Source organism: Entelurus aequoreus, linkage group LG15 (assembly GCF_033978785.1).
Source record: "Entelurus aequoreus isolate RoL-2023_Sb linkage group LG15, RoL_Eaeq_v1.1, whole genome shotgun sequence".
Classification (NCBI taxonomy): Eukaryota; Metazoa; Chordata; class Actinopteri; order Syngnathiformes; family Syngnathidae; genus Entelurus; species Entelurus aequoreus.
The window spans coordinates 42,180,027-42,207,580 of NC_084745.1; positions in this window are offsets into that span (position 1 = coordinate 42,180,027).

Here is a 27,554-nt window from a genome sequence, read left to right on the forward strand (position 1 = left end):
CTACCTCAGTAGAAGCATTTAAGTCTCATCTTAAAACTCATTTGTATACTCTAGCCTTTAACCCTTGTGTGGTGTTCGGGTCTGTGGGACCCGTTTTCGATTTTTATTAAAAGAAAAATTATACAATTAATACATTTTTCAAACTGAGATTCACTGGCTTTGGCTCATTTTCTGTGAAGAACATATATCAGAATACATATTTAATGAACACACACCATACAACCCCCCTACACATTTCTATTACATATAAGATGTCCGGGGTCCACTGGACCCGGGGCTAATAGAAGTGTGGAAATTGATGTTCTGTGTACCACACACACACACACACACACACACACACACACACACACACACACACACACACACACACACACACACACACACACACACACACACACACACACACACACACACACACACACAGCAGGGCTAGACAGGGGGAGGACAGAGTGTAGGTTCACAGAACATCAGAGGGTCAAATGTGCGACAAAATGAGAGCAGACAGTGTTGACAAACAATGTTGCAACCTTGTGTGGGAACCGCAGGTGCAGAAACACAAAATAAGAATCCCTGTGGGATGCAGAAACTGGCAGAGAAATTTTCCGTGTAACGTTCATATTGTTGTTACTCAGCCAGTGTTTGTGGGTCTTAGACTTAGACTTACTTTTTATTGTCGTTCAAATTTTAACTTTACAGTACAGATAAGAACAACATTTCGTGGAATTAGCTGGGTGGCAGTGCAGGATAAAAAAGCAATAAGGTGCAGATATAAATAAATAGATTACTGTAAAGATAAATATAGTGCACTTTTGCATATGCATCCACGTTTATGGATGTATGTTATATTGTCTTTATATTCCAGCGAGTTCATCCATTTTTGGGGGGAATTGAGGGGATTATTATGATGCGCTCAAGAGTCTTATGGCCTGAGGGAAGAAGCTGTTACAGAACCTGTAGGTTCTGCTACGTAGGCTGCGGACCTCTTTCTAGAGTCCATCAGTGAAAACAGTCCTTGGTGGGGGTGGGAGGAGCTCCTGCAGATTTTCTGAGCCCTGGTCAGGCAGCGGCTTTTTGTGATCTCCTGGATAGGAGGAAGAGGAGTCCTGATGATCTTTTCCGCCGTGCTCACCACTCTCTGGAGAGACTTCCAGTCTGAGGCATTGCAGGCTCCAGTCCAGACAGAGATGCAGTTGGTCAGCAGGCTCTCTATAGTGCCTCTGTAGAATGTGGTGAGAATGGGGGGAGGGAGCTGTGCTCTTTTCATCCCACGCAAAAAGTGCATACGCTGCTGAGCTCTTTTTTACAAGAGCTCCGGTGTGTAGGGACCAGGTCATATTGTCAGTTATCTGCACCCCCAGGAACTTGGTGCTGCTTACTATCTCCACCGCTGTGCCGTTGATGAAGAGTGGAGCGTGGCTGGACTGGTGCTTCCTGAAGTCGACAATGATCTCCTTGGTCTTGTTGACGTTCAGGACCAGGTTGTTGGTTCTGCACCAGTCAACCAGATGTTTCACCTCCTCCCTATAGTCCATGTCGTTGTTGTCACGGATGAGGCCCACTACTGTCGTGTCATCCGCATACTTCACAATGTGGTTAGTAGTGGATCTGGCGCAGCAGTCATGGTTCATCAACGTGAACAGCAGTGGACTCAGGACACAGCCCTGGGGGGAGCCGGTGCTCAAAGAGATGGCACTGGAGGTGTTGTTGCCCACTCTCACAGATTGTGGTCTGTCTGTGAGGAAGTCAAGCAGGCAGTTGCAAGAGGGGTACTGAATCCAAGGGGGGCCAGTTTGCTCACCAAGTGCTGCGGGATGATGGTGTTGAATGCTGAGCTGAAGTCCAGAAACAACATCCGCACGTGTGTGTCCTTTCCTTCCAGATGTTCTAAGCTCAGGTGGAGTGCAGAGGAGATGGCGTCCTCTGTGGAGCGGTTAGGGCGATAAGCAAACTGGTATGGGTCGAATGTGGGGGGAAGTCTGGAGACAATATATTCCTTTACCAGCCTCTCGAAGCACTTCATTACAGATGTTTTTTGGGATAAGTCAGTATTTTAACATAAAAAATGTTTGATTGTGAGGCATTAAAAGCCACAAAATGCAACGGGTCCATCAGACCCACAAACACTGGCTGAGTAACAATAATATGAACACCACACAAGGGTTAAATAGACTCCCTTTTTAGACCAGTTGATCTGCCATTTCTTTTCTTTTCTCTTCTACTCTGCTCCCAACCCGGGGTGGACCGCTAGCCTGTCCATCGGATGGGGACATCTCTACGCTGCTGACCCGTCTCCGCTCGGGATGGTTCCTGCTGGCCCCACTATGGACTGGACTTTCGCTGATGTGTTGGACTTTCACAATATTATGTCAGACCCACTCGACATCCATTGCTTTCGGTCTCCCCTAGAGGGGGGGGTTACCCACATATGCGGTCCTCTCCAAGGTTTCTCATAGTCATTCACATTGACGTCCCACTGGGGTGAGTTTTCCTTGCCCGTATGTGGGCTCTGTACCGAGGATGTCGTTGTGGCTTGTACAGCCCTTTGAGACACTTGTGATTTAGGGCTATATAAATAAACATTGATTGATTGATTGAATTTCCCTTGTGGATCAATAAAGTTTGTCTAAGTCTATGTCTAAGTACACAGTCACTTTGACCTGATATTATGAAACCGTTTATATAATTTGTTATTGTACATCACAGAGTATCACCTACAAGTAAGCACATTGCATTTGGACTCTCCTTAAAACGTTTTTTCTTAATTCTGCTATAATATTTGGGGAATGTGTCATATATATATATATATATATATATATATGTACTGTATGTATATATATATATATATATATATATATATATATATATATATATATATATATATATATATATATATATATATATATATATATATCACCGCCATAATTAAAAAAATAAAATAATTAATAGACATATGAAAATATTGAAAGTGTGACTAATGTGTTACTTCAAACGACTAGGAATTGAATCATGGCATTTTTTTCTTAAATATATGCAGAGAAACGCAATTTAGTTTACTTGCATTAAATAGGCCAAGAGCCAAGTTGCATGTGGAGCCGCAGCCAGGTATTTGTTGTCAGGATGCATTTGCGTCTGTGAAAAGCTAATGAGATAAAGTACAAACTAGAATGTATTTACAGAGCGTCCACACTGTTGGAAGAGAGGAGAGAATTAGAAATGACATTTTCACTGTGAGTCTTCCTTCTGCTTGCTCATCTCGGTGACCTAAAATGAATTGCCCGGCACAAAAAGGGGAAATACATCATTACGGAATGGAGTTGCAAGGAACGGCAGCGGCGTCTATCTAAAGGCTATTTTCTCTGCCTGGCGCACTCCTCATACAACTGTGACTAACTCATTGAGACAAGACATCTCCTGTCATGCATATTCACTAAGCATCAATCTCAATCCCTTCTTTTGATGCAGTCTCCGCACACAAAAATAGAGCTTTGTCAATACCAATGAGAATTGAAGAAATCCTCAGGGATGGTTTTGTGTGGTAAGTAAGCTCTGTTCCCGTTTATACATTTTTTCCAAAGGATTCCATTTAACAATATTACGAAAATAAAGTTGTAACATTGGTGTCTGCTCTCCGTTAGGCCAATCATCTCACTTAAAAAATGATTGACTCTTTCATAACCCTTCTATGTTCACTCATAGAAGGGGGGCTGGAGGATTATTATTATTATTATTATTATATTTTTAACATTTGTTTATTGATTTTTTTTACTCATACAGTTGCCAGAAATACAACCAAATTTTGAGCAGATTTTTTTTTTTTAATTGAGATTCTCATTTAAACCGATTCTGAATCGATTCTAAACATTCAATAATTGATTTTTTAGAATAATTTTTTTGGTCATCTTCGCACGTACTTGCTACATGTATATGTACAGTGCATCCAGAGCAATGTTCCCTCTAATTTTTCATGTGTGTGAGAAAACGCAAAAACTCCCTGAGCATTCAGTGGAGCCCATGTGAGCAACATCAGACGTGCACACTGTGGCTACACCAGCAGCACACCTGTCCCAAACCTGACTAAATAACAAGTTCAATCTATCCATCCATTTTCTACCGCTTGTCCCTTTCGGGGTCGCTGGAGCCTATCTCAGCTGCATTCGGGCGGAAGGCGGGGTACACCCTGGACAAGTCCCCACCTCATCGCAGGGCCAACACAGATAGACAGACAACATTCTCTTATTATTATAATCAAATGGCAGCAGTCATTTCCATTTCTAATATAAGTGATTAGGCCCATTTACAATGACAATAACAAAAAATATTGTTTTTCATGAACTGTGTACTTGTATTGTTTGTCTGGGTGGAGGTCCTGCTTTGGAAATAATTTGTACCCCTTTCAGACATTGCATTTAGTTCCCATTAAAACATTAACATGTTGCACAATGACATGTAAGCAGGGGATCATGTGTACATTCCTGCAACAAATATATTTTTATTAGTATTTATTTAATATGGGGGGTTACCCACATATGCGGTCCTCTCCAAGGTTTCTCATAGTCATTCACATTGACGTCCCACTGGGGTGAGTTTTCCTTGCCCGTATGTGGCTCTGTACCGAGGATGTCGTTGTGGCTTGTACAGCCCTTTGAGACACTTGTGATTTAGGGCTATATAAATAAACATTGATTGGTTGATGGATTGATATACTAACAGCATTTCTTGATTAATATTTATAAATTAAGATTCCTAATAAATGACACTAGAATAAGCACACATTTAAATGGTAAATCATAGTATAACGACCTGGAATGACACTTTATGTGTGGTGTTGGAGTTGTCCGACTTTTTGTGTGGCTGTAAACGCATCACTGGCTAAGTGCCATATGTTGGCGCAAGTGAGAAAGAGCGAGCGGCTGCTGTTGATATAACAAAGTTGGTTTTGGTCTGGTTTGTACTGCAGAAAATGACCAGTTTTGCTAGATATCATTTTTTTTACTAATGTTTTGGTGATGTGTTTATGGCCGACAATAAAGAGTTTTGCTCAGTAAAGTGATGGATGGAAATCATGTCCTCAAAGCGTCTCGACAGACGTTACAATATTTGAACAATGATGACGAAAACTGTTTTCTCCGTCGTGTCCGTGTGTCAAAAATTGTTATGCGCTTATTTTTTAATTTGATTTTGTGCGTGGCATAGATTTGTCGTGCGCAGAGGACGCTTGAGCAGTGCGCAATTGCACAGGCACGCACCTTAGAGGGAACGTTGATCCGGAGAGTATTCACAACGCTTCACTTTTTTCACATTTTATTACCGTATTTTCGGGACTAAAAGGTGCACTAAAAATGTTGTTGTTTTCTCAAAACTCAACAGTGCGCTTTATAACCCACGTCATCTTCATCCCTAAAGGAAAAATCTAATCTGCAGGAGAGAATTCCTCTGCTATTTTCAAATACCGTATTTTTTGGACTATAAGGCGCACTTAAAATCCTTTCATTTTCTCAAAAGTCGACAGTGCACCTTATAACCCGGTACGGCTAATGTACGGAATAATTCTGGTTTTGCTTACCGACTTTGAAACAATTTTATTTGGTACATAGTGTAATGATAAGTGTGACCAGTAGACGGCAGTCAAACATAAGAGATACATGTAGACTGCAATATGATGGCAATATGGCTTGAGTAAACAACACCAAAATGTTATATGTTCCATTGAAAATATAGAACAGTACACACGGCGTATTATTCTGGTGTGTGTACAAGGTAAAATATATTATCTGGCGTTTTGTTTCGCAATATTATGCAAAAGCAACTTTTCTTACCTTCTAGTACCTGCTGATCTGTATTTGGGATCTGCATAAATCCTGAAAAATTGTGCAAAACGGCCCATTCGGAAGCGACTGTCAGAAAGCGGCTTGAAGATGATCTGGAAAACATAATCTATGCAACATTTTGACCAAAAAACCACCATTACATGTTATGTAGACCACAAGGATGTGTTTTCCATTTAGAAAAAAAACAATAATAAAATGACTCCTTTAAAGGCCTACTGAAATGAAATGTTTGTATTTAAACGGGGATAGCAGATCCATTCTATGTGTCATACTTGATCATTTTGCGATATTGCCATATTTTTGCTGAAAGGATTTAGTAGAGAATATCGACGATAAAGTTCGCAACTTTTGGTCGCTGATAAAAAAAGCCTTGCCTGTACCGGAAGTAGCGTGACGTCACAGGTTGAAAGGCTCCTCACATTTCCCCATTGTTTACACCAGCAGCGAGAGCGATTCGGACCGAGAAAGCGACGATTATCCCATTTATTTGAGCGAGGATGAAAGATTTGTGGATGAGGTACGTTAGAGTGAAGGACTAGAGTGCAGTGCAGGACGTATCTTTTTTCGCTCTGACCGTAACTTAGGTAAAAGGGCTCTTTGGATTCCACACTTTCTGCTTTTTCTATTGTGGATCACAGATTTGTATTTTAAACCACCTCGGATACTATATCCTCTTGAAAATGAGAGTCGAGAACGCGAAATGGACATTCACAGTGACTTTTATCTCCACGACAATACATCGGTGAAGCACTTTAGATACGGAGCTAACGTGATAGCATCGTGCTTAAATGCAGACAGAAACAAAAGAAATAAGCCCCTGACTGGAAGGATAGAAGATCAACAATACTACTATTACTTCTACTATCAGGAGACACCGAACCAAACACTGGACCTGTAACCACACGGTTAATGCTGTCCAGCCTGGTGAAGCCTAGCAATGCTGTTGCTAACGACGCCATTGAAGCTAACTTAGCAACGGGACCTCGTCAGAGCTATGATAAAAACATTAGCGCTCCACCTACGCCAGCCCTCATCTGCTCATCAACACCCGTGCTCACCTGCATTCCAGCGATCGACGGCGCGACGAAGGACTTCACCCGATCATCGATGCGGTCGGCGGCTAGCGTCGGATAGCGCGTCTGCTATCCTCAAAGTCCTCCTGGTTGTGTTGCTGCAGCCAGCCGCTAATACACCGATCCCACCTACAGCTTTCTTCTTTGCAGTCCCAATTGTTCATTAAACAAATTGCAAAAGATTCACCATCACAGATGTCCAGAATACTGTGGAATTTTGCGATGAAAACAGAGCTGTTTGTATTGAGATACAATGTGTCCGAATACTTCCGTTTCAACCATTGACGTCACGCGCATACGTCATCATACATAGACGTTTTCAACCGGAAGTTTAGCGGGAAATTTAAAATTGCACTTTATAAGTTAACCCAGCCGTATTGGCATGTGTTGCAATGTTAAGATTTCATCATTGATATATAAACTATCAGACTGCGTGGTCGGTAGTAGTGGGTTTCAGTAGGCCTTTAATGCGCCCCATAATCAGGTGCGCCTTATATATGAAACAAGATCGAAAATACACCATTCATCGGCAGTGCGCCTTATAATCCGGTGCGCCCTATGGTCCGAAAAATACGGTATGTTACAGCCTCATTCCAAAATGTAATTACTCATTTTTGTCCTCGAAATTCCACACACAATACTTCATAATTACAATGTGGGTTTTTTTTCGTTTTTTTTTTTCAAAAAAAAGCAAATTTATTACAGATAAAAAAACAAATAAATCAAATGTACATTAGTATTCACAGCCTTTGCTCAATACTTTGTTGATGCACCTTTGGCAGCAATTACAGCCTCAAGTCTTTTATAATACGATGCCACAAGCTTGGCAGTTTCGCTCATTCCACTTTTGCACATTCTTTCTTCTTCGTTTCTTCAGTTTGGATGTAATTGCTGCCAAAGGTGCCTCAACAAAGTATTGAGCAAAGCCTGCAAATACTTATTTGATTTTTGATACATTTGCAAACATTTAGAGAAAAAAATACTTTTTAAGGGTAAAATAGATAATGTTGTGAATCCTCATTTGTCCCAAAATACATGTCTTCGTCATCACTCTACATTCATCACTCTTAACAGTGTTTGCACATTTTACAATATAACTAAAACTACTCCTACTTATTGAACCGACCCATGTGTGTCTGTCGAATTTTGAGGTAAAAAATGTATTCCATTTTGGAATTAGACTGAGACATAACACAATGTGTAAAAAGTGAAGCGCTGTGAATACTTTTCGGATGCACTGATATTGCCCTGAGAAGGGAGATGTTTGGGTATACATATACACAGACACAACATTGTTTAGGTCACGTCTGTAATGACTGCAGGGAGGAAGTCAGGTGTCCCTGGAATAGCTCCAAGTGCAAGGCGCCCCTACTGGCTCTTTTATTTATACTGGTAAAATAGTAACATTAGCTCCATATAATAGAAAATACTGTAATTTACTGCTGCCATTAACAATACATATTTTTAAGATTCCAAATATAAAATGATAGTCATTCAACTCAAGAGGTTACACTGCTATTTACATTTACTTAATTCTACTCCTGCACATTGTTACATAGAATAGAATAGAATATAATAGAATAGAAAGTACTTTATTGATCCCTTGGGGAAATACAGCACCACAGTTCGCTCACAATTAACAATAAACACTTAAGTATTTTTCTACATGTGAATAATATAAATACAGTCTATTATACAGCATTATTCACATGTGAATAATATAAATACAGTCTATTATACAGCATTATTATATATAAATTATATATTATATATATATATATATATATTTTTTTATATATATATATATATATATATATATATATATATATATATATATATATATATATAAATTATATATATTTATGAGAGACAACATATATATATATATATATATATATTTATGAGAGACAACAAACATAATAAACATCACTTACCATCACTTACTGAACAATGTCAGCTGTCATTAGGATTCCGACTGCTACGATGTTCATATATCCCCATTTAGATAAGGAATGACTCGTGAAGAAAAGTGGTGCAGGGTCTTTTCGTGTCGTTTTTGCCATTTCCGGGTCCTATATGGCTGTGGAAGTGTACCAACTTGTCGGAGTACGTCCTCAGACTTCTTCTGTCCAGGTGAGATGCATTATTTATGATATGCAATAAACTTACAAGGAGGAAACACCTCGCCAGTCGATCATGTCCAAATTGTACACAGGCTTGTGATCAAACTATAAATAGTTTGTCTGTGTTAACGCTCACAATAACAATATCGCTAATACTTGGTTAATATTAAAATCACAAAATGTAAATATTGTTAAAAAATGTTGTTGGCGCTATATATATATATATATTGAGCAAAAATTTAGCTGTTTGGCCACAATACCCAGCAATATGTTTGGAGGAGAAAAGATGAGGCCTTTAATCCCAGGAACACCACACCTACCGTCAAGCATGGTGGTGGTAGTATTATGCTCCGGGCCTGTTTTGCTGCCAATGGAACTGGTGCTTTACAGAGAGTAAATGGGACCATGGAAAAAGTAGGATTACCTCCAAATTCTTCAGGACAACCTAAAATCACCAGCCTGGAGGTTGGGTCTTGGGCGCAGTTGGAAGGAGTGGTCAAAAATTCAACCAGAAGCTTGTGGATGGCTACCAAAAGCGCCTTATTGCAGTGAAACTTGCCAAGGGACACGTAACCAAATATTTACAGTGCTGTATATATATGTATACATATATAGGGAGGGATGAGTCCTGGGTGTTGGGGGTGGTGTAGCTCGGTTGGTAGAGTGGCCATTCCAACAACTCGCTGGTTCCAGGTTCGATCCCCACTTCTGCCAACCTCGTTACTGCCGTTGTGTCCTTGGGCAAGACACTTTACCCACCTGCTCCCAGTGACACCCACACTGGTTTAAAAATGTAACTTTGATATTGGGTTTCACAATGTAAAGCGCTTTGAGTCACTAGAGAAAAGCGTTATATAAATATAATTCACTGCACTTCACAGTCCTCTTACACGGAGCTGGTCCAAAAAGTCAAACAGGACAATGACTTAAATTTGAACATAGACAAGACAAAGGAACTCATTCTGGACTTCAGAATGAGTTACTTTGCCCTTCTCACTATCAAGGGCACTGTGGTGGAGCGGGCTGACAGCTACACGTTCCTTTCTCGTCACATCACTGAAAACCTAAGCTGGGCCAAAAACACCACCAAAACAGTGAAGAAAGCTTGTCCAAAAGATGCCACCATAGCACAAATAACACACCTTTCTGTTTATGTTAGGTTCTGCGCATGTCAACGTAAAGTATTCCAATATAAGGCGTGATGCATGAAAATGCACGTCATGATCAGATCTTTTTTTTTTTCAGGGTCCATGTACGCTAGACCAGGGCAAAATACGGCCCAATAAGATTTTAAATCCGGCCCGCCGGACGTCCTACATCATTTTTTTAGATCTTTAACATCAAAACTGTCTCCGCCATTATAATTTGCAGTGCTGTTTTTAAATGACCGTAAGTCTTGAACTATAGAAAGTATTTCAATGGTCGAAATCTGCGCTTTTGGGTGTTATACGAGTTATTACGGTAATCTCCGTCACAGCAGCTCAGACCAGGAACAAACCAGAGTGGGCGGGGTTTGTTTCCAAAGCAGCCAGCCCGAAACGAGTGTGTCAGAAACAGATGCGGAAGCAGATTTTTACGTGATAATATATCATTTTCCATCCATCCATCCATCCATCTTCAACCGCTTATCCGGAATCGGGTCGCGGGGACAGCAGCTCCAGCAAAGACCCCCAGACTTCCCTCTCCAGAGCAACATTTGCGACTTCCTCCTGGGGAATCCCGAAGCGTTCCCAGGCCAGAGAGGAGATGTAATCCCCCCATCTGGTCCTTGGTCTGCCGCGGGGCCTCCTCCCAGTGGGACGTGCAACGAGGACCTCCCTAGGGAGACGCTCGTGAGGCATCCGCACGAGATGCCCGAACCACCTAAGCTGGCTCCTTTCCAAGCGAAGGAGCAGCGGCTCTACTCCGAGTCTCTCTCGGGTGACTGCACTTCTCACCCTATCTCTAAGGGAGATGCCAGCCACCCTTCTGAGGAAACTCATTTCGGCCGCTTGTATCCGCGATCTTATTCTTTCGGTCATTACCCACACTTCATGACCATAGGTGAGAGTAGGAATGTAGATAGCTCGGTAGACCGAGAGCTTTGCCTTCTGGCTCAGCTCCCGTTTCGTCACAACAGTGCGGCAGAGAGACTGCAATACTGCCCCAGCTGCTCCGATTCTCCGGCTGATTTCCTTCTCCATCTTTCCCTCACTCGTGAACAAGACCCCGAGATACTTAAACTCCTCCACCTGGGACAGAGTCCTGTCCCCTACCCGGACTGTACAAACCATCGGTTTCCTGCTGAGAACCATGGCCTCAGATTTGGAGATGCTGATCCTCATTCCAGCCGCTGAACACTCGGCTGCGAACCGATCCAGTGAGAGCTGAAGGTCACGAACCGAAGGTGCCATCAGGACCACATCATCTGCAAACAGCAGTGACGCAACCCTTAGCCCCCCGAGACGTATACCCTCTCCGCCATGGCCACGACTCCGCCTAGAAATCCTGTCCATGAAAATCACAAACAGGATAGGTGACAGAGCGCAGCCCTGGCGGAGACCAACCCCCACTGGAAACGGATCCGACTTACATCCAAGCACCCGGACACAACTCTCGCTTTGGCTGTACAGAGATTGGATGGCCCTCAACAGGGTTCCCCTCACTCCGTACTCCCTCAGCACCTCCCACAAGATCTCCCGAGGGACGCGGTCATACGCCTTCTCCAAATCCACAAAACACATGTAGACTGGATAGGCATACTCCCAGGCCCTCTCCAGGATTCCCGCAAGCGTAAAGAGTTGGTCAGTTGTTCCACGACCAGGACGGAATCCACATTGCTCCTCTTGAATCTGAGGTTCGACTATCGGCCGGACCCTCCTTTCCAGTACCTTGGCGTAAACTTTCCCAGGGAGGCTGAGTAGTGTGATACCCCTGTAATTAGCACACACCCTCTGGTCCCCCTTTTTGAAAAGGGGAACCACCACCCCAGTCTGCCACTCCCTCGGCACTGTCCCAGACTTCCACGCAATGTTGAAAAGGCGTATCAACCAAGACAGCCCATCAACACCCAGAGCCTTCAGCATTTCTGGACGGATCTCGTCAACCCCCGGAGCTTTGCCACTGTGGAGTTGTCTAACTACCTCAGTGACTTCACTCCGAGAGATCAACGTCGATCCCCCATCATCCTCAGGCCCTGCTCCTATCAGGGAGGGTGTGTCTGATGTATTTGGGTTCAGGAGTTCCTCAAAGTGCTCTTTCCAACGCCCCACGACTTCCTCACTTGAAGTCAGCAAAGTCCCATCCTTGCCGTACACAGCTTGGATGGTTCCCTGCTTCCCCCTCCTGAGGTGCCGTATGGTCTTCCAGAACAGCTTTGGTGCCGCCCGATAGTCCTTCTCCATGGATTCCCCGAACTGCTCCCACACCCTCTGCTTAGCCTCGTCCACAGCCACGGCCGCTGCCCTTCGGGCCCGCCGGTACCTTGCAACTGCCTCCGGAGTCCCCTGGGATAACATACCCCGGTAGGACTCCTTCTTCAGTCGGACGGCTTCCCTGACCACCACTGTCCACCAGGGTGTTCGAGGGTTACCGCCCCTTGAGGCACCTAAGACCTTCTGGCCACAGCTCGCATCTGCAGCTTTAGCAATAGAGGCTTTGAACATTGCCCATTCCTGTTCAATGTCCCCAACCTCCACAGGGATGGCAGAGAAGTCCCGCCGGAGGTGGGAGTTGAAGTCCTTCCGGACAGAGGACTCCTCCAAACGTTCCCAGTTCACCCGCACTACACGCTTGGGTTTGCCAGGTCTGTCCAGAGGTTTCCCCCGCCATCTAACCCAACTCACCACCAGATGGTGATCAGTTGACAGTTCAGCCCCTCTCTTCACCCGAGTGTCCAAAACATACGGCCTCAGATCAGCTGATACGATTACAAAATCGATCATTGATCTTTGGCCTAGGGTGCTCTTTTCCATCCATCCATCCATTTTCTACCGTTTGTCCCTAGAGATGTCCGATAATGGCTTTTTTTGCCGATATCCGATATTCCGATATTGTCCAACTCTTAATTACTGATTCCAATATCAACCGATACCGATATATAAACAGTCGTAGAATTAACACATTATTATGCCTAATTTTGTTGTGATGCCCGGCTGGATGCATTAAACAATGTAACAAGGTTTTCCAAAATAAATCAACTCAAATTATGGAAAAAAATGCCAACATGGCACTGCCATATTTATTATTGAAGTCACCCAAAGTGCATTATTTTTTTTAACATGCCTCAAAACAGCAGCTTGGAATTTGGGACATGCTCTCCCTGAGAGAGCATGAGGAGGTTGATGTGGGCGGGGTTGAGGTTGTAGCGGGGGTGTATATTGTAGCGTCTCGGAAGAGTTAGTGCTGCAAGGGGTTCTGGGTATTTGTTCTGTTGTGTTTATGTTGTGTTACGGTGTGGATGTTCTCCCGAAATGCGTTTGTCATTCTTGTTTGGTGTGGTTTCACAGTGTGGCGCATATTTGTAACACTGTTAAAGTTGTTTATACGGCCACCCTCGGTGTGACCTGTATGGCTGTTGACCAAGTATGCTTGCATTCACTTGTGTGTGTGAAAAACCGTAGATATTATGAGACTGGGCCGGCACGCAAAGGCAGCACCTTTAAGGTTTATTGGCGCTCTGTACTTCTCCCTACATCCGTGTACACAGCGACATTTTAAAAAGTCATAAATTGTACTTTTTGAAACCGATACCGATAGCTTTGAAACCGATACCGATAATTTCCGATATCACATTTTAAAGCATTTATCGGCCGATTATATCGGCAGTCCGATATTATCGGACATCTCTACTTGTCCCCTTTGTAGGTGATTATTACACTTTGCATTCATATTTTGCTATTTTTTTCCATTGTTGTTGTGTTTTGCTTGTTTGTCTGTGAAGTGAAAGAGGAACGACGCTCATATGTTGTTAATATTCAGTGTTTTATTTTTCATAGTTAATATTGTAAATCCCACTTTCTTTATTTCAATGTACATTTGGGTGTCCCATTCAATAAAAAACTGTAAAATTCCATTCCGTTTTTTTGAGGTGGTCTGTCATAACGTTTTTCGAACTCTATCCGACATTGTGACTTTTGGTATTAGTGTTCCTGAAAAAACGGGACCCAAACACACATACTGTACAGCAGATTTTTTTATAGGTAGTGTATATATAATTTATACATACCGTATTTTCCGCACCATAAGCCGCCCCGTGTTGTAAGCCGCACCTTCAATGAATGGCATATTTCAAAACTTTGTTTACCTATTAGCCGCCCCGTGTTATTAGCCGCACCTACGCTGCGCTAAAGGGAATGTCAAAAAAACAGTCAGATAGGTCAGTCAAACTTTAATATTATATCACAAACCAGCGTTCTAACAACTCTGTTCACTCCCAAAATGTAATGTGCAAATGTGCAATCACAAAAATAGTAACACTCAAAATAGTGCAGAGCAATAGCAACATCAATAACTCAACGTTGCTCGAACGTTGATGTCACACAACACACAAAATAAACATTTAAAGCTCACTTTCTGAAGTTATTACTCATCCACAAATCCCTCGAATTATTCTTCTTCGGTGTGCTTCACTTGTTTTTTGACACCATCAGTGATGTGGACGCGCATGCAGTCGTAGATCAACAGGGACGGAGCTGCGTGAAAAAACTCACCCGGTCTCTTCGCTCATTTTTTCTTCATCCATCCATCCCTTCGAGTTAGCTTTTATGATGACGCCGGCTGGAAAGTTCTCTTTTGGCAAGGTCTTCCTTTTGAATATCACCGTGGGTGGAAGTTTCTGGCCGTTAGCATGGCAAGCTAGAACCACAGTGAAGGACGACTTCTCATTCCCTGTGGTGCGAATATTCACCGTACGTGTTCCCGTTGTATCCACAGTGCGGTTCACATGAATATCAAAAGTCAGTGGAACCTTGTACGCGTGTCTCTTAGTAAGAGACATTTTGTGGTCTTTACAGAAACACACAAATGAAATGAAACGTAATATCCGCGCGCTTCTTCTTCTACGGGGGCGGGTGCTCACCTTGGCGGTTGCTTACAGTAGAAGAATAAATGGGTTATAAATGGGTTATACTTGTATAGCGCTTTTCTAGGCACCGGGTTATTAGCCGCACTGTCAGCTTTTGAGAAAAATTGTGGTTTTTAGGTGCGGCTTATGGTGCGGAAAATACGGTATATACACCTTGGCCCCCCAGACAAATGTTTTTCTCTCAATGTGGCCCCCGAGTCAAAATATCTGCCCAGCTCTAATGTACACAGTAAGATTCTAATCCGAATGATGATCAGATTAAATAAAAGTTGTTCATGTACACGTGGCTCTTGTTTTAGCCACATTGTGCAAGAAGACCAGCAATTAGCCACACCCTCCCTCTTCCTCTTTCTCAGACATGATTGGTTTGTGTGCAAATGTTTACTAAGGTAAATTTTAAAAAGCAATTTAAAATATCATACAGAAAATACATTTATAAGACAGTATAAAGGACAAATATTATTGTATGGGTTTTACTATGTTTATTTGGGGGGAGGGTTTTCCATCATGACAAATGATGCTCCGCCTAACCTGCCCACTCTGACAGCACATCTCATCCACCGAGGTATTAAAAATAAAAATAAAAAAAAGGGCTATACTTGTATAGCGCTTTTCTACCTTCAAGGTACTCAAAGACACTATTTCCACATTCACCCATTCACACACACATTCACACACTGATGGTGGGAACTGCCATGCAAGGCCCAAACACGACCCATCAGGAGCAAGGGTGAAGTGTCTTGCTCAAGGACACAACGGACGTGACTAGGTTGGCAGAAGCTGGGGATCGAACCAGGAACCCTCAGGTTGCTGGCACGGCCACTCTCCCAAAATGTGCCACGCCGTCCCCAAAAATGTATGTACCAAACCGTAAGGACGCTGTACTGTTGCATTCAGGAAATACTGGTGGTGTACCTGTATGCCCATAACCATGGTTCCATACATACCCCAGTTTTACGGTTCGAGTCATTTTTGCTACTGTAAGAGAACAAATTGCTAAACTGCTGAGCTTTCATGTAAACAGCTTCAATGAAATCTGCAAATCACTCACTGGCAGCTAATTCTCCAAGTATGAAACAAAAAAATACAAATATATCAAACAGAAGGACTTTTGTGCATCAAAAGATTGCCTCTGTATTGACGTCTCGGCTTCGATATAGGCGACAAACGATGGATTTTATTTTTTAGAAAAAGCTGGGGACCAATAAAAAAAAAAAAACGAGCTGTAAGCTCTAATAAATAGCCTCTGGGCTGAGCTTTTTATTTATAGGATAGTGTAACTGTCACCCACCTGGTCATCTTGATATATATTTTTGCAAATTAAAGACCTTATTGCCTGAAATGCAGCATTAATAGTTCCAGTTTGTACCGGCATTCCTGGTGCACTGCTTTCGTCTTATCTACCATTCACGTATTTCACTGGGAATGTGAAATGAACGGGGGGGAAAAAATGTCATTTTAAAGCCTGAAGAGTGTACAAAAAGTACAAAAACAGAAAGAAAGCAGAACATGATTCCCGGGTTTTCTGATTGGATTGCCCTCCGCATTGACATGGAGTTGAGTAGATACGTGAGCACTGTAGCAGTGACGTGCCTACAGGACGGGTTTTGGTGACTTCTACAACCAAGCCAAAAATGGTTTGAATCGACTCTGACAAAAAATGAAGATTAGATCGCGACAATTGGACGTTTAACAACTGGACAACAAAGTATGGATTTATTGACAATGCACATGGAAAGCCGATGTATTTTCTTTGCAATGAAGTAAACGCTGTCTGGCAGGAATATAACCTGCGTCGGCATTTTCTGACAAAACATCCAAATTTCGATGAGATGGCGTACATCCAGCCCCTGAGTACTTGGGGTCTTCAAACTGTTCTTCTTTAAAGGCCTACTAAAATGATTTTTTTTTTATTTAAACGGGAATAGCAGATCCATTCTATGTGTCATACTTGATCATTTTGCGATATTGCCATATTTTTGCTGAAAGGATTTAGTAGAGAACAACGTCGATAAAGTTTGCAACTTTTGGTCTCTGATAAAAAAAAACCTTTCCCCTACCGGAAGTAGCGTGACGTTGTCAGTTGTTCACTCCCTCATATTTTCCTATTGTTTTCAACGGAGCTAGAGCTATTCGGACCATTACCCCATTAATTTGAGCGAGGATGAAAGATTTGTGGACGAGGAACGTTAGAGTGACGGACTAGAATGCAGTGAAATACATATTTTTTTTCGCTCTGACCGTAACTTAGGTACAAGCTGACTCATTGGATTCCACACTCTCTCCCTTTTCTATTGTGGATCACGGATTTGTATTTTAAACCACCTCGGATACTATATCCTCTTGAAAATGAGAGTCGAGAACGCGAAATGGACATTCAGTGCCTTTTATCTCCACGACAATACATCGGCGAAACGCTTTAGCTACGAGCTAACGTGATAGCATCGTGCTTTAACTGAATATAGAAACAAAAAAAATAAACCCCTGACTGGAAGGATAGATAGAAAATCAACAATACTATTAAACCGTGGACATGTAACTACACGGTTAATGCTTTCCAGGCTGGCGAAGGTTAACAATGCTGTGCTAACGACGCCATTGAAGCTAACTTAGCAATTGGACCTCACAGAGCTATGCTAAAAACATTAGCTCTCCACCTACGCCAGCCAGCCTTCATCTGCTCATCAACACCCGTGCTCACCTGCGTTCCAGCGATTGACGGGAGGACGAAGGACTCCACCCGATGCGTTTGGTGGCCCGGAGACGTAGGAAGTCAAGGTGAGGTCGCGGCTAGCGCGTCTGCTCTCCAACAAAGTCCTCCTGGTTGTGTTGCTGTAGTCCGCTGCTAATACACCGATCCCACCTACAACGTTCTTCTTTGCAGCCTTCATTGTTCATTAAACAAATTGCAAAAGATGTCCAGAATACTGTGGAATTATGAAATGAAAACAGAGCTTTTTGTATAGGATTCTACGGGGTACCATAACTTCCGTTTAACTGACTACGTCACGCGCATACGTCATCATACCGCGACGTTTCAGCCGGATATTTCCCGGGAGATTTAAAATGTCACTTTATAAGTTAACCCGGCCGTATTGGCATGTGTTGCAATGTTAAGATTTCATCATTGATGTATAAACTATCAGACTGCGTGGTCGGTAGTAGTGGGTTTCAGTAGGCCTTTAAGTAGTTGAATAGCCCCGCTTTAGCCCCTCGGTTATCATTATTTGGTCTCCCGATTTATTAGTCTGATTTCTAATTTCCTATTCTCAGCTTGTTACTCTTCGCGGTATCGTGGTCACAGTTAGACTTCTGTTAATGTGAACAAAATATGTACTCTTCTTGTCGATTTACTACTTTACATGCAAGCTAGGTTTAATATTTGAATAACTGTATTATTATAAGCAGTGATAAACAAGCTACTTGGACAACGTAGTAAGCTAAGCTACAAGTTACTCTCAATGAAATTTAGCCAAACTACAGGGGAAGCTATCCCCAGAGAATTGTAGTAAGCTACACGGTAAGAGTAGCCTGCTACATTTAACGGTAACTACGGGCCCTCATGTATAATATCAATGTTAATGTAACTGAGAGTGTACAATTACTATCAACTATCTGTCGTTTAGCTGGGGACACCCTACAACTACCTCTAGGGGTCCCCGCCTCCCACTGTATGTATTTATTTAGTTTGCCTTTTCTTTGGTCCACCCCTATACTTTCTGTCTTGCCTCTAGTAAGGGGCGGTCACATTTTTTTTCTCCTCTCGTCTTTTCTTGGCTTGCTCTCTTTTGTCTTGAGACATGGAATTGATTAGCTGGACTCTCAACTCTATTGACACAATCTTTTCGACGAGGAAAAGAGGTTCTAGGGAGCCTGGCTGCCCTGATGGAACCATTGCTGCGGGGTACGTGAGAGATTCCTGGGACAAATGGAGAATCATGTGCCTGTCAGTCCTTTCCATCGAGGACGTGGAAGAGATCTACCTATTTGGAACCATGATCGCGGGGCACCTGCTGATTGGGCTGGGCATTGCTCTGGTGTATCGTAAAATTCGTAAGACGATGGCAGCCACTCAAGGAGCCCAAAGGCTGTTCGTCGCAATGGACGGATTGGGCCGGGCTGTGGGAACACAGACTGTGGTGATTTCTGAACTGAATCGCAAGATGGATCACATCATGGAGAAGCTTGCTGTAAAGGAAGGTTTGGACATGAGAGCCAGCATGGCCGAATAGAACAGACGAGTCATTGTTAATGCCTGCTCGAGAAAAAACAAAAATCCTTATCTACGATTTGACTCCCCCGAATGGCCTTGAGACAAGAACAGGCTGTTCTGTAATCATCCCCTGAGGAATTTCAAAGATGGACGCTTTTGATCTCCCTCCCTCCTCCCCTCCTCAACGACACCTGGAATCGAACTTTGCTTGCATTGCATACAGAACGACTTTGGGCTTATGAACATTACTTCACTTCACCCAAAGACAATGGGCATATATACAAACACACTCCCCACCCCCATCCAACACCCCTCACCACCACCGCTTAATTCCTCTTCGGGGTTATGGACGGCTAGTGGCGCTTTATAGCAGCAGGCCGGCCAGCCTCCAGCCCCCCCTTCCCCCTCTGTTGCGAGTTGTTAAGATTATATGTAACATGTTTATGTGTGCTATGCTTAATGAGGTTTTTTCCCTTGGACTCAGTCTGGACCCCCTCCCGAGGGTCCAGCCTAAGACTGGTATTTTTTAATCCCCCCCCCCCCTTTCCCAATATCACCTTTTTCCCACCTTTTTTAAGGAGCGCCGTAAGTGGCTGATCCGTTGGCGGTCCCGTCTTGTCTCCCTGTAACGTATGTCTGCTCTTAGTGGGACTGTGCCGAAAATGAAATGTCAGTTCTTATGTGTCTTGTACATGTTAAAGAATGGACAATAATAAAGCATCTTGAATCTTGAATCTTGATAATGTTATTCATTTACTCTGTCTACAGTAAAATAAACAGCATGACTAGTGTGTTGTTTGGGAAGAGTTGGTAATGGTTATGTGCAGTAAAACTTTTCATGAACTCAACTCAACTTCATGTGTGTTCCTAAATTTGTTTTTCCACTTTTTCGATGAAGAGAGCAGTTATGATTTTGGTTTAAAGAGTAAACAACTACAAACTAAGGTTCTGGGCATTGTTTTCTCTCAACGCATACATTTGTCTAAATGTGGCTAAGGAAAATCATGGTTTTGGGTTTCCTGCATGTCATTTTCATCCCTAAAGGAAAAATATAATCTGCAGGAGAGAATTCCTCTGCTATTTTCAAATATCACATTTTTCGGACTATAAGGCACACTTAAAATCCTTTAATTTTCTCAAAAGTCGACAGTGCGCCTTACAACCCGGTGCGCCTAATGTACGGAATACTTTTGGTTGTGCTTACCGACCTCGAAGCTATTTTATTTGGTACATGGTGCAATGTTAAGTGTGGCCAGTAGATGGCAGTCACACATAAGAAATATGTGTAGACTGCAATATGTCTCAAATTAACAACACCAAAATTGTATATGTTCCACTGAAAATATAGAACATTACACCCGGCGCTCAAAAATCCATCAAAATGTTTTAGTACAACTTTGGTAAGCTATGATTCCGCACCGCTTGATGGATTGTACTGTGGTTCAACATACGAGTATTTATATGGTGTGTGTATAAGGTAAGACATATTATCTGGCGTATTGTTTCGCAATATTATGCAAACTATGCAACTTTTCTTACCTTCTGGTACCTGCTGATCTGTATTTGGGATCCGCATAAATCCTGAAAAATTGCCCGCGTCCGCCTTTGTAGTCCGTGCCGACACCGTAGTGGATAAGCTTCTTCTTTTTCTCTATCTTCTTGTTATGGGACATTCATCCTCCACTGTTGCCATTTCTAATATAAAGTATTGTAAAGTTCTTACTAATATCTGTCAGTAAACTCGCCATGAAAGCACTAAAACATACCGCTGTAGTGAGTTTACATTATTCCCCCAAGGAACTTTAGTTATTAGAGAGTTCCGGTCGGACAATTTTTCACGGGACACATTTCCAGCATTGTTATTGTTATACGAGTGAGCCACGGATGAGGAGATGCTGCTCCGTTATTGATTTAAGTAAAGTCTAAATGTCATTAAAACAGTTAGCTCCATCTTTTGACACTTCTTGCACTCCCGTCCTTGCACGCTACACCGCTACAACAAAGATGACGGGGAGAAGACGCTGTCGAAAGTGAGCCACGTAAATAAGACCGCACACAAAACGGCGGAACCTTGAAGCGACTGTCAGACTCCTCAAAAAGGGACGGAAGCAAAAACATTTTTTTGTGCGTTAACAAAATGTGTGTGACCTACTAAAGACATACATGTAAAGTGTCCTCCTTTTTGCTGCACCGGTAATTATTGACAGAAAATGGCTAAATCCTGGTCCGGCATAACAAGACTGGTCAATGGACTGTTCAATGACTGACAGTGATTGACAAAAGGGTCTGTACAGAAAGACAAGCAAGTCACAGAAGAAAAAGCTTTTTTATAATACTTGACAGAAGTGATCACATTTAGTTGAAACGACACATCTTGTCACATATTTTAGTCCTTTTATGGCAGAACTTTTGCACTGACCACAATCATAATACAATAGTCCCTGTAGTCTTTGTACGACTGCTCAGCAAGAGCCTCTGGAGGATTGCCTCTCTACTACTGCCTTCCCCTTTGACAAATTATGAAATGATGTAGTCAGTGCCATCGGGGAGTAACTTATACTGCTGCTGGCCTTTGCCTCTAAACCAGACATGGTCCAACATCACAGATGAGGAAGCTTTCTTCCCGCGTAACCAATTTGCCCCGAGATGTCTGGAGAGTATCAGAAGGTTGTAAAAAATAACATAGGAGCAGTTCATTTGGCCTCAAATTATATATTCATGCTTGAGGGCAGGTTTTATTTGTCTGCCTTCCCTTCCTTGTAACAGCAGTTTTTCTAAAATATGTACTATTAACAAGAATGTCAGCCAGCTTTCAGTCAGGATGAAGTGAAGAAAAAGTATACTTCTTCTTTTAGCAGTTAAAACACTGTCTGACCATTACCTGAGCCAGATCACTGTTCACGGACAATTGAAATGTCTGCATGACTAAACAAGCACTGTCTTGGGAAATGAACTTAAAAGATCCAAGTGGTTCCAATTTATTTTGGACTTAGTTTCCCAAAAAACTATGCTGGAAAATATTTAGTGGTTAACCTTCAGTTAAGTGGATTATCATTAGGTTGGAGACCCTTGTTCTAAACGGGTGCAAAATCATCTTCTTTGAGGGCCACATCACAGTTATGGCTATAACATTAGTCGTTTTTCCGACTGCAGGGACTTTTTGGATTTCATTAAACCTTTTTAGTCCCCGGGCCGTTTTTCGTCGTGTTCCGACATACGAGAACTAGGGACTACAGCCCTCAGATCCTATAACCATTTTAGCTCCTACTCTGAGGCAGGGTCTAAACTGAGTCCCATAGGAACTAAAATACATAGGTGTTTGGTGATTAGTTGAACTGACGAGCTACGCCTCTTGCCTCTTCTCCTCGCCACAACACAGACCTGTCATGTTTACGTAGGATACGTAGGCCTATACCGGGGTCAGCAACCCGGGGCTCTCGAGCCGCATGCGACTCTTAAGTGCCACCCTAGTGGCTCCCTGGAGCATTTTTTAAAAAAAGATTGAAAATGGAAAAAATATTTGTTTTGTTTTAGTATGTTTTTTGTTTGAGGACAAATATGACACAAACCTTCCCAATTGTTAGAAAGCCCACTGTTTAATATGTTTGTGTGTATGCTTCACTGATGAGAGTATTTGGTGAAAATTGTTTTGTCCTACTAATTTTGGCGGTTCTTGAACTCACCATAGTGTGGACTGTGACGCAACAGTTTGTTTACATGTAAAATCTTCCACTCTTTTTTTGGTCTCATTTTGTCCACCAAACCTTTCATGCTGTGCGTGAATCCACAAAGGTGAACTTTGTGGATGTTATAGACTTTTTGGAGTACTAATCAGCCATATTTGGTCAGTGCATGACTGCAAGCTAATCGATGCTAACATGCTATTTAGGCTAGCTGTATGTACATATTGCATCATTATGCCTCATTTGTAGGTATAGTTGAGCTCATTTAATATATTTTACTTTTATCCTCTTTGTATATCATTTAGATTTGCATGTCTCATGACACATCATCTGTACTTAATATTGGCTGCATTTCAGATTTTTTGTGTGCCGAGTTGTTCCAGACCACAGCAAACATTACCTAGCTTGCCAAAGATTGTAATAAACCAATAAAAGAAGACAGCCTGCCGTTTACTTTAACTTGGACACACACATCTATACATTTGGCCATTAAAAGCCAGTCATTTCCAGGAGTTATCTCACCTTCTGAGTAGCCTCTGATTTCCAAATGGTGTCTAATGTAAAAATGTGTAGAATAAATATGACATTTCAACATTTCTGTCAACAAAGATTTGCTTCAGCCTGTGACACATAGTTATTTTGATAGTAGGCTAATATAGACAATTACGTCATGTGTTGCCTTCATTATAAGACTTATATACAGCTTTTAATTTCTTGCGGCTCCAGACAGATTAGTATTTTGTATTTTTGGTCCAATATGACTCTTTCAACGTTTTGGGTTGACGACCCCTAGATTAGGGGTTAGCATAAGAATTAGCAATAGCGGTTAGGAATTATGTGGTGGGAACATATTAAGTAAATATTATTTCGATATGTTGAATTGCTCAAGCAGGGTTTAAGAGTAGAGAGGCCAAGAGGGAACTGCATTTTAAATAAACATAAGTAAAAGTCAGCTTACAATGGAGTCAATGGAAGGTCCTCTGTTCCACCCATAAAGCCCTCTTATATAACCATCCAACCACCAACAATACTCCTTTTACATTTCGTAACTTGATAATTAACCAAGTATTAGTGATATTGTTATTATAAGCACTAACGCAGACAAACTATAGTGGAGCCGGGATCACAGAGCGCTAACTAGCTTGTTGGCTTGGCTATGTTGACATCATACGCTGGTGAGCTGCTTTTTCGCCTTGGGGCTTGTGAAAATTCATTGTAGATCAGTGTTTCTGTGGTATATGTTATGGTAAGACTAAGGAAGATGACGGCAACAGACACCAGGGGTCAGTAATGTTCAATAATGTATTATACAGGTAAAAGCCAGTAAATTAGAATATTTTGAAAAACTTGATTTATTTCAGTAATTGCATTCAAAAGGTGTAACTTGTACATTATATGTATTCATTGCACACAGACTGATGCATTCAAATGTTTATTTCATTTAATTTTGATGATTTGAAGTGGCAACAAATGAAAATCCAAAATTCCGTGTGTCACAAATTTAGAATATTGTGTAAGGGTTAAATTTTGAAGACACCTGGTGCCACAAACTAATCAGCTGATTAACTCAAAACACCTGCATAGGGCTTTAAATGGTCTCTCAGTCCAGTTCTGAAGCCTACACAAACATGGGGAAGACTTCAGATTTGACAGCTGTCCAAAAGGCAACCATCGACACATTGCACAAGGAGGGAAAGACACAAACGGTTATTGCTGAAGAGGCTGGCTGTTCTCAGAGCTCTGTGTCCAAACACATTAATGGAGAGGCAAAGGGAAGGAAAAACTGTGGTCAGAAAAAGTGTACAAGCGATAGGGATCACCACGCCCTGGTCAAGATTGTGAAAAAAAAACCATTCAAAAATGTGGGGGAGATTCAGAAGGAGTGGACAGCTGCTGGAGTCAGTGCTTCAAGATCCACCACCAAGAGACGCTTGAAAGACATGGGTTTCAACTGTCGCATACCTCGTGTCAAGCCACTGTTGACCAAGAAACAGCGCGGAAAGCGTCTCACCTGGGCTAAGGAAAAAAAGAGCTGGACTGCTGCTGAGTGGTCCAAAGTCATGTTTTCTGACACAACAGTAATTTTGCATTTCCTTTGGAAATCGAGGTCCCAGAGTCTGGAGGAAGACAGGAGAGGCACAGGATCCACGTTGCCTGAAGTCTAGTGTAAAGTTTCCACCATCAGTGATGGTTTGGGGTGCCATGTCATCTGCTGGTGTCGGTCCACTCTGTTTCCTGAGATCCAGGGTCAACGCAGCCATCTACCAGCAAGTTTTAGAGCACTTCATGCTTCCTGCTGCTGACCTGCTCTATGGAGATGGAGATTTCAAGTTCCAACAGGACTTGGCGCCTGCACACAGCGCAAAATCTACCCGTGCCTGGTTTACGGACCATGGTATTTCTGTTCTAAATTGGCCCGCCAACTCCCCTGACCTTAGCCCCATAGAAAATCTGTGGGGTATTGTGAAAAGGAAGATGCAGAATGCCAGACCCAAAAACGCAGAAGAGTTGAAGGCCACTATCAGAGCAACCTGGGCTCTCATAACACCCGAGCAGTGCCAGAAACTCATCGACTCCATGCCACGCCGCATTAACGCAGTAATTGAGGCAAAAGGAGCTCCAACCAAGTATTGAGTATTGTACATGCTCATATTTTTCATTTTCATACTTTTCAGTTGGCCAACATTTCTAAAAATCCCTTTGTTGTATTAGCCTTAAGTAATATTCTAATTTTGTGACACACGGAATTTTGGATTTTCATTTGTTGCCACTTCAAATCATCAAAATTAAATGAAATAAACATTTGAATGCATCAGTCTGTGTGCAATGAATAAATATAATGTACAAGTTACACCTTTTGAATGCAATTACTGAAATAAATCAAGTTTTTCAAAATATTCTAATTTACTGGCTTTTACGTATATATAATAATAATCAAACAATACTAACTATACTAACTAAAGAAATGGAGTGTGAAAAAATCCAATAGTGTGTAAGACTATGTGTGTAGATTAGCTGTTGAGTGTTACCGTAAATGTTGAACGAGAGCGAAGGAACACGGAAGTCCGTGGGGCAGGCAGATGATCCAGGGCAGGAGAGAAGAGACAAGATCCGATCCCAAGTGGGAGGTCGAGAATCCAAAAGGGCAGTCCGGAAAGCAAGGGAACAACAAGGTGACTAGACGCACAGTTCGCCAATACAGGAACAAGGGCAGACGCTGGAAGGACAAGGAAGAACAATGAAACACGGAGCGAGACACGTAAAGAGAGAGAGCATAAAGCTGGTTATCGGTTTACGGTACAGAAAACTATATTCCGGCCCGGCATGGCAGGTTGTGCAGGCTTATGAAGGCAGCTCCTTCATTACAGGCAGGTGCGCTGATTGCCGGTGAATGATTGCAGCTGGCTGCTGCTGCAGGTCGGAGAAGCGCCTGGCGCGTCCCTGGATGTGCGCGGCCGTGGGCGTGTCCCGAGGTGCGACAAGCAGAGCGCAAGGATGAGGGCGCCCTGGCCGTGACAGTATGTGTGCACTGGTGGTATGCGGGGCTCCATCTAGTAGTACGCCAAAAAAGTGCATGTGGATTGTCCCAAAAGTACTTTTCAAACATGTTGTTTTAAACACTGCAATTGCGCTGCTATTTGGTGAATGTAGTCAACAGCCATTACTAATGACCATGTGTATTACACAGGGAGCGGGGTATACATACTCATTAAATAGGTACTAGAGTTGTCCCAATACCAGTAATTTGGTACCGGTACCAAAATGTGTGTCGATACTTTTCCAAATATATTGAACTACAAAACAAATTAAATTTTGGATTTATTTTGACAGAACATTTTAGAATACAATAACCATATGTTTCCTATTGCACTCAAAGAACAATTTTAGAAGGTTAAAATATAAATTAAAGGGATCGTTTTTCTTGTTGCACTCAAAGAACAATTTACAGTTGTTATTTCCATCATCAAGATTTAGATTATAATATAATGAAACAGATCTATTAACATAACATTAAATCATTTATGATTTATGGTTGTCAATCCTGGTCTGTGCTTTAAGAAAAACAAAACAAAACTATGGATACATGTACCCAAATAAGCCATGTAGCAGGTAAAACACACTTTTGTTAAAGATAAAATACAAATTGTAGCAATTTGTTATCAAATATAGTCATTTCACTTGTATTAGTTGACTCAAAATTAAAAACTCTGCTAATATTTGGCATCAATCCAAGCAGCTGTGTGCGCGTCTACGTATCTACATGTTATGTATCTACGAGTTATGTATCTACATGTTCACAGCAGGGGAGCTGGTTAACTTATGAGAGTAGAGTATTTGTGTTTGGGAGAATGGCAACGTGTTGTCTGAGTGACGTCAGTGAGTGAGTAGGCGAATACAGAGAGGGAGAGGTAAGTAGACAATGCACTGCGCAGTCGAGTGATGAACGGGTCTGGTTGTGTCCTGCAAAACTAACAATAAAGCAACCAGAATGTCACGAATCGGCGGCCTCAAATTCTGACCGGAAAGCGGAGCTTCGCAGACCCATTGTAAAGTGAAGGGTGTTACCCCC